At 38.9% G+C, this 15,872-nt stretch overlaps 1 long non-coding RNA gene across 1 annotated transcript in view; it reads right to left on the bottom strand.

Moving 5' to 3' along the window:
- Positions 1 to 5,814: 5,814 nt before the first annotated feature.
- Positions 5,815 to 15,872, bottom strand: part of LOC147579241 (uncharacterized) — a 91,219-nt gene continuing 81,161 nt past the window's right edge. The window contains exons 3-4 of the long non-coding RNA XR_015253150.1: positions 7,127 to 7,184; positions 5,815 to 5,937 (exon numbers count right to left, since the gene is read on the bottom strand). This is a non-coding gene — a long non-coding RNA (uncharacterized LOC147579241). The remainder of the gene's footprint in view (positions 5,938 to 7,126; positions 7,185 to 15,872) is intronic.

Raw genomic sequence — 15,872 nt, 5'->3', positions numbered from 1 at the left:
TCTCATTCTCATTATAGGCAATTCAAGTTTAGAAAGAAATCTGATTACGAGTAAAAAACAACTCAAATGGAAACACATTTTAGGTGAATAAGAAGAGTTCTCACTTTAAAGAAACCCTTAGGTGATTCCCTTTGTAACATTTCCTCAAGTTGAATTTTGGTAGATTTTTGTTTCCCAATTACTGCCAAGTGTTTAGTTTGGCTGGAGGGCTGGGTATACAGGGTACAGGAAAATGGTGAAAAAAACAGCCATAGAAAGTAACTGTATTACTGCAAACCCTGAGTGCTAAGCCTTTTTTTAATTTTACAGAGAGAGAGAGAGCAAGTGGATAGAGGCGCAGAGAGAGTGAGAGAGAGAGAGAGAGAGAGAGAGAGAGATAATATCTTAACCAGGCTCCACACTCAGTGCAGAGCCTGACTCAGGGCTTGATTCCATGACCCTCGGATCATGACCTGAGCCAAAATCAAGAGTTGAATGCCCAACTGACTGAGCCACCCAGGCGCCTCAACTAAGGCTTTTTATGTATACATACAATATATAATCATGGATTAATTATCTCTGATGCCTGTAAATTCAGAGTGGGTTAAAGAAGGGTAGCCACCAGATACAGAGGTTGAAGAAAAATACCACAGAAGCAAAGAAAGAGAACTTTCAAAAGAAGGGAATTAAACAGTGTCAAATTCTTCATTCTAGAAAAATCAAGCATGCTAAGGGCTGAGAGAAGGTCTTGGGAATTCATAGCTGATGTTCAAGCGATCAGCTTGCTTGCACTGAATGGGTGGGAAGAAGTAGAAGTAACAGCAAGAGCCCCTCTTTATGTTAAGGTGGCAATCTAAGAGTGCTTAATTCTAAAGAAAGCCAGTCGTAAATAATATAAATCAAGAATAACAATATGAAAGCTATTCTTTATGAATCTCTCATATTGGCACTATGCTATACAGAATCTTGGCTGATTTCCTTCTAGGTTCATGGAAGAACCTAAGTGTTTGCTGAAGAAGTCAGAGTATTCACATGGCATTCAGAGAATTCTTTCACCCTGAAAAGATTCATAGTAAATTGTCATGTAATTGCAAGGATCCAAATAAAATGTGTTCCAGCACTACAGCACTGTTACTACAGGAATGGAATGTTCTGATATTCCCTCATTTTTAGACCTTCCAGACTGGTCAAAACCTCAGTCCAGGATCTGCCAGAGCCAAGGTCACATGAGATCTCTGAGCCTTGGCTTCCTCATCTGTAAAATGGGGATGCAGATGATAAAAATAGATACAGCTAAAGTTGCCATAAAACTTAAGTAAGGTAAAGGACATGAAATAATTCAGTAAAGTGAAAAGCATTATACAGATGTTAACTATTATAATTATTCTAAACTGCTGAACCATATTATCAATGATTCTGTTTATGAAACACACACACACACACACACACACACACACACACACACACACCTGAGAGTGTAAACCAGGGTGACAATCCAACCAGGTACTGTCATTCATTAGTTATATGATCTTTTTTTTTCAAGCTTTTATTTAAATTCTAGTTAGTTAACATACACAGTAAAATTGGTTTTAGATGTAGAATTCAGTGATTCATCACTTACATATAACACCCAGTGCTCATCACAAGTGCTTTCCTTAACACCCATCACCCATTTAGTTCATCCCCTACCCACCTCCTTCTATCAACCCTCAGTTAGTACTCTATAGTTAATATTCTGTTATGGTTTGCTTCCCTCTCTCTTTTTTCCCCCCATCGTCTATGTTCATCTGTTTTGTTTCTTAAATTGCACATAAGAGTGAAATCATATGGTGTTTGTCTTTCTTTGACTGACTTATTTTGCTTAGTTAGCATAATATACTCTAGCTCCATTCACAACATTGCAAATGGCAAGATTTCATTCTTTTTGATGACTAATATTCCTGAGTAATAAACACCTTCTTTATCCATTCATCAGTTGATGGATATTTGGGCTCTTTCCATAGTTTGGCTACTGTCAATAGTGCTGCTATAAACATTGGGGTGCCTGTACTCCTTCAAATCTGTATTTTTGTATCCTTTGGGTAATAACCTAGTAGTGCAATTGCTGGGTTGTAGGGTAGTTCTACGTTTAAATTTTTTTGAGAGAGAGAAAGAGAGAGAGTATGTGTGGAAGAGGCAGAGAGACAAGGAGAGAGAGACAATCCCAAGCAGGTTCTGCACTGTCAGCACAGAACCTGATGCAGGGCTCAGTGTCATGAACCATGAGATCACGACCTGAGCCGAAATCAAGAGTCAGACATTTAACTGACTGAGTCACCGAGGTACCCCACCTACTTTTAACTTTTTAAGAAAACTTCACACTGTTTTCCAGAGTGGCTGCACTAGTTTGCATTCCCACCAACAGTGTAAAAGGGTTCCCCTTCCTCCATATCCTCGCCACCATCTGTTGTTCCCTGTGTTGTTAATTTTAGCCATTCTGACAGGTGTGAGGTGGTATCTCATCGTAGTATTGATTTGTATTTCTCTGATGGTGAGTGACGTTGAGCATCTTTTCATGTATGTCTTCTTTGGAGAAATGTCTGATCATGCCGTCTGCCCATTTTAAATTGGATTATTTGTTTTTTGGGTGTTGAGTTTAATAAGGTTTTCATAGATTTTAGAAACTAACCCTTTATCACATATGTCATTTGCAAATATCTTCTGGTGTGATCTTCTACAGGTCACTTCATATCTCAGGACCTTGGTTTCTCCTCATCCTGGCCTATTTTGCATACTTAATATGAGTTCTCATGAAATAATGACAAGAACACACTTTGAAAATTGCAAAGTACTACATAAATGTAAGCCATGGTCATTATCTGGGATTGTCAGCAAGAGTTGACTTTACTGCAGTGGACTTAGAGAAAAGAACTTCTATGTTGGTGTTTCTTGAACCCTTTTACTGTAAAAAGGAACAATTTTCATCCCTCAAAATATTTTTTTTTTCTAAATTGAACTGATATATATTAATTCAAGAAAACAGTTACTGGCAATTTATGTGAATCGAAAAGGAAAGATTATAGCATCGATCTCTTCCTTAGGTCTTGGCAAAATGAAATTTAAAAGAATTTCTGCCATCCTTCTTGTGTGGAACCACATTCAGCACAATGTTATAACATAATTGCAGTGTATCTTTCATAAGAACAAAATGTAGCCAGGCTGTTAAAGCTGGCTTTCTTGAAAAGAATTAGCCAAGAAAAAAATAATACACATCTACATGATACTTGAAATGATTTTATTTCATTGTATTACACTATCCAGGGACCCAAAAAAGTATAAAAAGGGTTTTTTCCAGGTCTTCTGTTATTTGGGCTTTAGGTAGAACATATTGAGAAGCGATAACTTCAAAAAATGAGTCTTTAGAACTACACATGAAGAAATAAGTGGCCATAAAATCGAAACACAGTAGGATAAAATAATAAGTTTCATATAGTCCTGTATTCTAAATAAATACTATAATAACTATACTCATTCTTCTTTCATCTTTGGATTTCCTTTCATTTTCATACAGAACTTCTTGGTACTAAAATGATAGTTCTGACTCACTGTGTACTCTTTCAATTATCCTCAATGTTTATCTTTCTCTGTTTCTATCAAATAGTACCTGGTTTTCAAATGAAGGTTTAATTTTTTTTTACTGATTTATACTTTTTAAACCTTATTTAGTAGTCCAATAATAGCAGTTATTTTTTGCGTTGTGTGTCCCCTTTATTTTGTATTCCATCATGAGATCTAAGGCCATTTTTGAAGATACAAATTACTTCACACCCCTGATGGATGTTATCACCATACACTATATTAAAATCATTCCATAACTGACAAACACCAATGCTTTTGTTTAATGGGACTAAAGAAAAAGATGAGTGTGTGCGTGTGTGCACGTGCACGCACGTGCACACACACACACACACACACACACAAGCACAAGTCTCCTATGAATATGATCCTAAGATTCAGGGGGTAAACAGGCAGATGCATTATACTTTCAGTTACCAAGGCAAATGAATCAGTTTTGTTATGGAAAGGCTGGAGGAACACAAGCAACCCATTAACTTTAAGGGCCATCTGGAGAGAGCCCTTGACAAAGCATTAATGGAAGACAAAACTAAAGGCGTCATGTCAATCATTGTACGTGTATACTCAGCTGGCAACCATGACTTTACAAAAAGGAATGAGAAAAGATTATGTCTGCTTAGAATAACCAGAATTTATAGAATAATTACTCATTGTGATGGGACAAAAATATTTACGAACAAAAAGTAAGTCTTATTGCCTCATCAAAATTAGTTTATACTATTTCAAATTTTAAGAGAAAACACTTGAAAATATTTTTATTCCTAAAGTTTTAAACTAAAAATATAGAGAAAGGTTTTAATTTTTTATCCTTGTAGATAAAGCAGGACATTCCAATAGCATGATGTATGAAGGCTGAATTTCTGATGAGTTGTTTTCATTCATTTAAAAGCATCATCAATTATCTAGTAAATACATGCTAAAGATGTACAAACATGAATAAGTGTATTATTTGTCCTCTAGAAGTTTATAAATACAGAAGCTATTTCATTATTTGTGTGTGACTTCTCAGCTTCTCAAAAGACATATACAAAATATTGCACTGCTTGCTTTTCTTTGAGTCCGTTTTTTAAAAAGTGTTTCTAATTTTTGTTATTATTGTTTTCATTCTGACTAGTTTGGAAGTAAAAACACTATCATTGATGCTACCATCACAACACATCACCCCCATGTCTAAGGTTTATATCAATAAAAACACAAGATTCACCCAGTTCTAATTCAGTCTTCAATGGCTTAATTACATTATCACCTCATAACATAGATGTAAGCAAAAACCAAATACTATTCATAGGAACCAAGGTCACCACTACTAATCCCAGCTCAAGGTGTTTCTTATTTGTAGCATAAACTGGGCATGATAACTGAATTATAATCCTGAATGTTTCTCCCCAAATTACGTGTTTTGAAATGTTTGTCTTAAGAAATGCTTATCTCCTAAAAACCATCCCTTGGGCAATTGTGTCCGTATTTCTTTTTTTTTAAGTTTCACAGGGTTCTTAGCATATTAAAGGCTCCTGCAATAATCATTTACCTTTGCCTAAGCCTTTGCTTCCTGAATTTATTTGACCAGGCAACTCCCCGTTCCCACCTTGCCCATTTAAGAACAGTCATGGATATCTCTCAGAACTAATACTTTCAGGAAGAGACTTTGAGAAATGTTATTGTTGACTGACACAGGAAAGAATTAATTCAGATGGAGATTACATCCTCCTAAAGCCTGAAAAGTCTAACTACTCTGCCTTAGGAAGACACCAATGCGGGGTACCTAAAACAGTGTTTAAGTTACAATGCTTCTTGATATTCTGCTTCCTTAAAGATATTTCCAAGATTTCAAGTGGCCCAGTTATGCTGGGGATCTAACTGGAGAACCCTCAGATAGTACATTTTTTCCCCTGCTATACCCATGGTTGTTCAAGGCACTTGCATGGTGGAGACATAACGTGAAAGATTGAAAATGTTAAGCCATTTGTTTGTACAAAAAGCTCTAAATGAGGCAGAGTTTATTTGTTCTTTCGTCCCCAAATATTCCACTATCAAAATCAAACACTGGTAAATTGTCCCTCAGTAAGAAAACCATTGACAGAGAATATTAAAATAAATAACCACCCAATAATGCATGATTTGGAGCTACTCGGGAAAAGCTACAAGCATTAAATAAATTTTAGCTCACGGGGATAAGATTACTTCCAAGTTTTTGCATTAGGAAATCCTCCTTACCTCAGTCAGGTGCTGAGTTTCTGTCCCCCACCCCGTCCCAGGGCTGCTGACCACCTGCTCCTACATGTTCTCTGTTCGCTCTCTGTTCTCTGTTCACACAAGGTGGTGGAAATTCCTTGGGTAAAGAATCTACATCATGGAGAAAGGAAACTGTACAAAATTTCTGCCAAAATAGTTCTTTCTCTTGATTTTTTTTTTCTGTTTTATTTCATTTCCCTCTTCTTCTGCCACTAGACTCTGTCTGGCATGATATATATTTTTAGCATTGAAATCCTGGCAAATACTGTGAAAAGTATTAAGCGATGCAAAAGTATATGGAAACAAAACAAAAACAAAACAGAAGCCAGGTCAACATTTCCAATATCCAGAAGCAGATGCAAAGGAGGACTGGATGTCTGCACCAATTAAGGAAACAAGAGACTTAGCTTACTAACTTCTTTGACTCAAAACTATAAAGCAGCCAAATCAGCACCCCTACATGACTCAGCTGTTTTTGCTACATTTACAGTAGACATATTTGGCATGTAATAGGTTCCCTCTATCTCTGTCACCAAAGGTACTGGAAATAAGCCTATGGGACTGGCCTTTAATGTAGTAAAGCCAAGATAATGCCCAACTAATAAAAACAGGATCAGTGCTTGTCAAGTCTCTGGACAATTAAATGCCAAGCTTGCTCCCCTGTCCTGCCCTATCAAAACGATCAATTTAATGTGGGGCAGAAGTAGATTCTATTGAAAGGCTAAGGAAGACAAGTTGCATTAGTTTAAAAGGCCCACACAAGAGCTTAGGCAGCTGTGATGAGTGACATATAAGAGCTAGCTGGACAAAGAAAACCATGAGCCTCAGAATGACCCACTGCTTCTTTCTGGATATCTTTAATTGGCAAGAACAGTTCAAGGACCTTCTAATCTCCCCAGTGAGGGGATAGCAAATCCCAAGTGCCATCTCTGGAGGCAGCTAGTGGATACCATAGCTACAACTGCAGCATAAAAATACCCTTCTGCTAACCTACTCAGGCCTTGCCCTAGCAACTCTCCTAGGCAGCTGTGTCTAAAAATTGCCTTGCTGCTTCTTAGAAGTGGTTATAAGAGCACATCATAGCCAAAAGTATAATTTAAAATTTTGTTCTATCTATCTATCTATCTATCTATCTATCTATCTATCTATCTATTATCTATCTGTCTATCTATCATCTCCCTATGTATATATCAAGCTAAGCTCTCTGGTCACTAACAGATTTAAGGAATGTCCAGGCAACCTGGTGAGGCAATTCCCAAGCTGGTTGTTTCCTTGATGACATGTAGTAATAAAAACCTACCTGGGATCTTTTCCTCTCTTCATCACAGAAGTAATTTCTTAAAAGCCTGATCCATTCCCTAGGAGAGAGAAACAAATATAAACTCTGTGAGCAGAGAAGGCCTTTCCTATATTCTGTGCTCAGACACTGTCTGCAGCTGCAGAATCATGAAGTTTATGGGGAGACTTCAAGCTGGCCACAATCAAAGGAGGAACTTTGCTTTAACAAATAGCCCAAACCATCATAGAATGGAATCACTAGTACTTATGGCAATTTAATGATTCTACTATCAACCATAGCCCTCCATATGGAGAATATGCAGATACTTTTTGTTCCTCGTAACACTAAACTTCTGAAAGCAAATATCCTTTCTTACCAGGTATCTGGTTAGGTGAAAATTCCTTTGGAGTTCACCTAATCATGTACAATCATTGCATTAGTTATGAAACAAAGCTAAATTTCATTAAAAGGATTCTTCAACAATCAGGTGATGAAAAGTATCATACTTTATTTTGATTTTCTAAATCAAATACTCTCTTAAAACATATACATATATTTTTTTATTTATCACAGACTCATGCAGAAACAATACACACTTTGTGTGTTTCCCCTTTAGATGTGTTTAAACTAGATTGGGGTTTGAGGTCCCCAGAAGAGTCAAGTAGGATTATTTTCCTTTGGAAAGATGAATAATTCAAGAGATGTCTATCTGAATAAATTTAAGTGCATCTTGATTTTGACTTTTACAGGTGTGTCATACAAAAATCCTGTCGGTAATTATTCCCTACCCCATCTGAAAAACAGAGTTGCACTAATATAACTCAACAAAAGCTTCACTGAACTGGAGCAGAACGGTGTTTTTCAAGCCCGTTTCAAAGTCCGGCATGAATAGCCACTGGATTTTTGTTCTCACAGTCTTGTTCAACATTTGCATTGTTTGTGGAGGACTCTCTTACTATTGCTTTTTCATCTTTTTCTGACTTGGATTTTAAAAATTTATCATAAGGTACTATGTTTGATATTTTAAGTAGTTCTGAGGTGGAAGAGCTTATTTTCTTTTAAAAGACTAACTACAGAAATATTGTTTAATGTGCTGAAGGAAAAAGAAAGAAATCAGTTGCCATGGAAATAATCTTTAATCCACTGAGAATTTTAATCCTTTTAATTAAAACATTAGAAAACTTAAATGCTATTTAAGTTTTAAAACACAACTATTTGATCATTTAAGGGGATCTTAGTATCTAACAGCATTTCCTTAAACACAACTAGTCAAATTGGTGAGGATATTGTTATTTCCTTCCATCCAGCCAATGCATCCGTGACAGTGACATTTGAATAAGACGTAGTCTTTGGGAGGGAGAATTTGCCTAAGGGAAAAAGCTAAACCATAACAAAAAGAGGTCCAAATGATCTATGTTAGTAAAGCTGATACTTGATACTTGTGTTACTGTCATTAGATCATGTAATCTTCACAATTCTTTAAGGTGAAATTACTGTTGTCTCTACTTTACAACTGAGAAAACCACAGCTGGAAGAAATTAAGTAAAGAATGTATTATAAAAAATATAAATAATTATTACTTCAATTATATTATTAAGAACTACTCTTAAAGGAAATGAAAGGAGTCCAAGTGTCTCCTGTCAATCTGTGAGTTTTCAAAAAAAGAATTCAGTTAATTTTCAGGGAAAACAGCTCACTAATGAAATGTTTAAATAGCTACTAGTTAAATCTGTTGGGATAGTTACTTCATTTGGTTTCATTGGCCAATCTAGTCAGCTTTTAAGGGCCACAATAGAAGTCAAACAAACTCAATTTTCAGGATCCTGGGCTACAGAGATTTCTTTTTTTAAATAAAAATTTGTTTCCTATTACACAAAATGAACATGACATTCCTGAAAGGTATGGCATTATGGAAAGCTGATTTAGAAAAGAGGATATTCAGAAAATGTATGAAACTTAGCTTCCTAAGTTTTATAGAAAAATATAAAATAAAATATAACAAAGTAAAATATAAATATAAAAATATAAAATAGTAGAGCATTCAGCTCTACTATCTTGACTTCAGCCAAAGGTCCAAAGGCTGAAGTCTGGAAAATGGGCCTGTAGTCCAGATAATAAACAAAGATTATTTATTGATGAAATTCATAGGATTAAATGTTAACTTTACATTTGATTTCAGTCATTTCCTTTAGATTTTTTTAACATTCTTCAAAATTCAATGATTTGGGCCAGCTTTTTATTGTCTTAGTCATTTTCTTACTGTCACATGTGAATGCATGCATCATTATTACTTGTCTGATTGCCATTCTCAAACATTCATTTACTTGAAGTTAACTATGCTTAAGATATATATTTTCTATTTCATGTTTTAAAAAATCAAGAGAAAAATATGACTTGAAATTCATAAATGTAACTTTCACAGAACTAAAAAATACCCAAAGAAACTTTATCTCACTCAAGTTAGCTTGTGTCATTCGTTAAGTGCCTAGATCTTTCCTTATTCCTGGGAAGCATTTGGTCTGTAACCTTAACCTGTACTTAATTCCTGTTATAACATTTGAATTATCATATCAATAAACTGCCACTGACAAATATAGCTAACCCTACTGGTCTGTTTCCTTCAATATTTGGAATTGCTGTGAACAATTCAGACAGTCGCTGTGGGCGCTAATTGTACTGCTTCTGATCCATAATGGACAGATCTGAAAAAACTCTAAGGTGATTTAGGAAAATGTGGACATTTTCAAATGAGTGGTCTACTACATAACAAAAGGAGTACGGATGACTTCTAGGAATGACCTCAGAGGACACTACCCTGTTTATTTTCCAAGTGAATTTACAGTAAGACCACCGCTGTCTATTTCCTCAGGAAATGAACCTTGGTAAATAACTGAATTGGCTGATAGCCGAGGAGTTAATCCTTTAAGTACCAGTAAGCAGGGATTTTATTGAATGAAACTCTTTCTAAATTGCACTATTATACTCTCTGCTGTTTATTTATTTATTTATTTATTTATTTATTTATTTATTTGTAATTGATGTAGAGTTGGCACATAATGTTAGTTTCAGGTGTCCAACACGGTGTTTGGACAATTCTATAAATTATGGTGCACTCACAACTGTAGCTATTATCTGTCACCATACAAGGCTACTACAATACCATTGACTATATTCCCTAACTAGAAACCTGTACCTCTCACTCCTCTTCACCCATACTGCCCATCCGCCACCTCCCTTCTCTGCTCTTTTAATTTTTTTTTTAACATTTATTTTTGAGAGACAGAGACAGAGCACGAGCAGAGGATGGGCAGAGAGAGAGAGGGAGACACAGAATCCGAAGCAGGCTCCAGGCTCTGAGCTGTCAGCACAGAGCCCGACATGGGGCTGGAACTCACAAACTGTGAGATGGTGACCTGAGTTGAAGTCAGATGCTTAACTGACTGTGCCACCCAGGCGCCCCTCTCTGCCCTTTTAAAACCCTTCTTGGTGGCTTGGAATGAGAATACTGAGCCTCAGTTTTTGTGACAGAATGATGGGAAACCACTTTGGAAAAATGGAAAGACAAGTGAATTTGGATTCAACAGCCCTGACTTTTCTGATTATGATACTTTATAACCACACGATTTTAGACTTATGTCTTTGTTTTAGTTTCTCTCTCTGAAAATTAAGGCCAACAACATCTCCTTGAGCTGCTGTGTGAACAAATAAAAATGATTTGGGGGCACTTGGGTGGCTCAGTCAGTTGGGCCTCTGACTTCGGCTCAGGTCATGATCTCCCAGTCTGTGGGTTCAAACCCTGCATCGGGCTCTCTGCTGTCATCACTAAGCCTGCTTTGGATCTTCTGTCCCCCACCCCTCTTAAAAACAAATAAACATTAAAAAAACTTAAAAACATAAATAAAATGATTTGTGTAAAACCAGCCACTAGTACACATTTACAATATGTTGTTATATTTAAGTATTTAAATGTGGTTGTCTCCATTCCGAACTTCCCCCCGGGGGGAAGGACCTTTAGCTCTGTCACTTGGAGATGCATCAGAGCCCGTGCAACCACAGGACCTCTGTGCAGTGATGCTGGCTCCACAGCCAGGATAAGCCCAGACCACGCTGAAGACCCGGCTCTGCTTCTCTCCTATCCTTCTTTCATCTTCCCCCAAACCATTCTCGACACACCTGTCAACAGCCTTCGACTTGTTCCCATCAGTCAAGATATCATCCATTATTTCTCCACCACTAACCCAGTGACACTCGAGACAACCTTCCCTTACACTGAGCGCTTTTAGGTGTGAAAGATGAGTGATCATCTCTATTTCAAGATGGTGAGAGTGTGTCAAGAACTCACTCCAAAGTCTGTCAATCCTTCATCATCCAGAGCAGATAATCTTAGACACGTGAGCAGTTTTTCTTGAAGCTTCTCTGAAATGCCAACATCAAGTGGAATTCCAGGCATGCTCAATTTAAAAGTCTACACCTAAGGTGATAATAATGTTCAAAATTCTGTGAGGTGCCAGGGTGACAGATCCACATGTTCTTGGAATTGCTGTTGTTACAATACTTTGTAGCATGAATAGCACTCTGGTTGGTGGATCCACTCAGGGAAGAGACAGAAGTAGCAGGAAGTGTGTGCCTAGTCAGTAACTGTCCTCTGAGGAGACCTGGGAGGCGATATATCCTGTATTCCCTTTCCAGGAATGCAGACAGGACACGGATATCATTTACAGGACACGGATCATATTAGGCTTCCCGTGAGAAACTCTAAATGGACAGGCTAGGGTATCCACTCATAATTCTCACTGAAAACTTGAGCTCTGGAAATTTCTTTCATAGAACAAAAAAAGATGACAGAATCAGCCAGAAAAAAAGTCTTTTTTTTTTTAGTTTATTTATTTATTTTTCAGAGAGACACAGAGAGAGAGAGAGAGAGAGAGAGAGAGAGAGAGAGCGAGCGAGCAGGGGAGGGGCAATGAGAAAATCCCAAGCAGGCTCTGAGCTGTCAGCACAGAGCCCAATGTGGAGTTTGAACTCATGAACTGTGAGGTCATGACCTGAGCCGAAATTAAGAATCCTATGCTTAACTGACTGACCCCCAGGCACCCCCAGAAAAAAAGTATTTGTGCATCCATACATCTCTATGAGAAACATGGACATTGTAACATCTTTGAGTATTCTGGAATTAAGACATGTTGGATCACCAAATGTTATCCTGCACGAGACCCAAGAATGTTCAAACATAGAAGAACATGCAGTTTCTCTTTATTTTTCTTATGTCTTGGAGAACTTGATTCACTTGCAGACAGACATTGGCAAAAGCATACCAAAGTGGACTAGTCCATCAGAAATTAGACTCTTGTTAGAAAATACGCTTTCTGGAAAATTGACAGAATTTTTTTTCTTTTGGTAGTCACAGTCACATCCATTTTCTTCAATGCCGTGTGAATCTGAAATGCCAAAACTCCCCTCCCTAAAGTTAATATGCCTTAATTAATCATGTAAATCTTTGTCCTTTTAAGAAATAAATAGCCAGAAATCAGGAAATTTCTCGAGATCCATTCACAAAAGAACATGGTCTGGGTCAATAGTTCTCAAAGGAGGGTGCTTAAGAATCTCCTATGAAGTTTGTTGAAATGTCCAAGCTTCTCAGGGCTTGTCCAGTGGTGGGTCTGGGGTGGCACCTAGGAATCTGAATTCATAGAAAGCACTCCAGTCACAGTCTGGATTTTACTGTTCTGTGAGCTCTGATTGTGATTCAGTGTTTGCAACTGCATCAAACTTCAATGACTCAAGATGTGCAGAGCACAATGACAGATAGCTTTTCTAAAGCTGGGCATTATAAAGGTAAGGAGTGCTAAAAAATTAACTGACTCTGCAGCAGTTTAATGCCTTCATCTGTTTCTAGTGAAGATCCACATTTTTCTTAATGCATCAGCCTTCTGATTTTCTTCTTTTTTTTTTAGACAGAGAGAGCAAGCTCAAGAGAGGGGCAGAGGGAGGGAGTAAGTGAGAGAGAGTGAGAGAGACAGAGAGAGACAGAGAGAGACTATCTTAAGCAGGTTCCACACTCCGCGCTGAGCCCAACTCAGGGCTTGATCCCATGACCCCGGGATCATGACCTGAACCAAAATCAAGAGTTGGATCCTCAACCAACTAAACCACCCAGGCGTCTCCCTTCTGATTTTCAGTACAGCAGTTGGAATCTATACAATTAGATAGTTTTAATAAGAGGTCTACTTCTCTCTGATTCCCCGAGTACTCCCACTGTATAAACCACTGCACTACCCAGAGCACCAACCTTTGTCCAGAGATTCCCAGCCCAAGGCAAGCTATCTCCACAAGAAGCATCTAGAAATATGTGTGTGTTTGGGGGTGGGGGGGTGCATTTCTGATTTTAGTGACTGAGGGTACCACTGTGGTGCTAACCATCCTGCAATGCTCAGGACAGGTGTCAGGCTCTGAGCAGAGGGGTGACTTTAACAATTCTACCAAATGGAGTTGTTCCATCCAAAATGCCAACATGTCTCCCATTAAGAAACTCTGCTTAATATTACCAAGTTGTCCTCTCTCCCAAGAGCTCTGTAGCCCTTATGCACTCACACTTATTCAGTCTTTCTTTCGACAGACAATTATTAAGCACTTACAAAGTGGCAGGCCCTCTGCTAAGTGCAGAGGACAGAAAAGAAAAAAGAATGTAGTCCTTGTCCTCAAGAAGCTCTCATGGTGGAAGAAAACCAATTTATTTCAATACAGTGTGGTGAGGGCTGAGACAGAGAGGAACAAGGGATGACAGGAACAGCCAGGAGGACCAGGTACTCACTGAGGTCTTAGCAGAGAGAGTGATGTTGGACCCAGAATCGGGTCCAGGGATAGGGGTGGGGGTAAAAGGGAGAAGAGTAAAGGCTTTCCAAGGAGAGAAACCAACACCCAAATAAAAGTCAGGCCACTGAAAACATTTCACTCAGACGAAGCACAGGGAGGGTGTGGGGAGAATAAAGGACCAGGAGTGGGCTTTGGAAAGAAGACAACGAGCTTAGTTTTAGATATTCTGGGGTTGGAGGTGCAGAGGGCAAATGGTGGAAATGCTCTTTAGGTAGTGGGGTAGATGGCTCTGATATTTGGGGGAAAATATGGGGTGAAAATATAGATTTGAGAGTTAGCATGTAGGCTGTAACCAAAACTGTTGAAACTAAAGAGACCTCTTAAGAAAAAGCAAGCTAGAGTGCAAGAGGTTGGCACAGCCACAGAGAAAGAGGTTAAGAGTAGTTGAAGGGACTGTGATATATCTTAAGCCAAGAGAAGAGACAGTATAGAGGAGGAGTCAGTGGTCCACAAGGTCAAATGCAGCTGAGAGGTCAATGAGGATAATGTCTAGGAAGAGCCCACTGGGTCCAGCCACCAGGAACCTGGTGAGAGCGACCCTGGCAACTCTCTCAAGGAGTAGCTGCCATTGAAACGTGGACGTGACCTAGGAAAGGAGAGAAAGGAGGGGAGGAATAGCTGGAGGGGAGAAAAGAGGTTCAAGGAGGTCTGTTTATTTGCTTATTTAAAGATGAGAGAAATCTGAAACATTTATACACTAATAGGAATGAGCCATTAGGTTTTCAAGGAAAAGTATAACTACAAAGTGAACTTGAGAACCTAGAAGCTTGGCGTCCTGGCCACAGGAGGGAGGAGGGCAGCACAGTGGTAAAGGCAGGTGCCTTTATGGATTTGCTGTAAGGTAGTTGAGGCTCTCCCCCTACAATGACTGACTGATTTCCTTATACCTCAGTCACTACTTTTAATTTCAGACAATGAACCTTAAAAAAAACCCAACAGCATGAGTAGTGCATGTATTCAAAGTACATACCTGCAGCATTCATTCATCCAACAAGTATTTATTGTAGGCCTGACATGAGCCTGATGTGCTGAGCACATTTACAAAATATCTGCTCTTCAGGTAGTGGGAGACAGACAATTAACAAAACAGTATGTGATCTATCTGGTGGTGAGGAGAACTAAGAGAGAAAACAAAGGTCAGAGGTGAGGAAGTGCTGGAGGTGGGGGGCTGTTAATTTTATGCAGCGAGGTCAGGGAAAGCCTTGTGGTGGGGACACAGGATCTGAAGGAAGCAGAACGTGAGCCATGCAAGGCTGAGGGAAAAGCACTCTGGACCGTGGGAACTGCAAATGTAAAAGCCCGGATGCAGGACTGAGCCTGTGGAGCTCCAGTGACAGCAAGGAGCCTCAGGTGGCAGGGGGCAAGAAGCCAGCAGCAGGCGGTGGGGTCAGAACAGGGAAGGCCAGGCAACGTGGAGTGTATGCACCCACGTGGGGGCTTTGACCTTTCCTATGGATGAGATGGGGTCCAGTGCCAGGCTCTGAGCTGAGTAGGGACTTGAATCCACGACCCATGAATCCCTGAGGCTGCCCAGGTGAGAACTGAGGGGATGGAAACAAAGGTGGGAGCCTGAAGACCTGTGGGAGGAAAGGCAGTGACCTAGGCTGGGTTCCAGGGGACAGGCTGGAGAAGCAAAGGAGGGCAGAGACATGGGTCTGACTGCATTTGCAGTGCCATACTGTTCTAAGTGCTTAACATGAATTAACTGCTCTATTCTGACAAGAACTCTGTGAGATAGGTACCACTACTCAATCTGAGAGATACCCTCCCCAGGCAGCCATACTTACTCATGTGATGGACTATCAATCTACTTTTGAAGTGCAAGAAAGATATGAGGTCAAAAACCAAACCAAAAAAACAAAAAACAAAAAACAAAAAAAAACTGAAAAAACAA

This window comes from Puma concolor, chromosome B4 (assembly GCF_028749965.1).
Source record: "Puma concolor isolate L17-30 chromosome B4, mPumCon1.1.hap2, whole genome shotgun sequence".
Classification (NCBI taxonomy): domain Eukaryota; kingdom Metazoa; phylum Chordata; class Mammalia; order Carnivora; family Felidae; genus Puma; species Puma concolor.
This window is presented reverse-complemented; position numbering and strand designations above follow the sequence as displayed.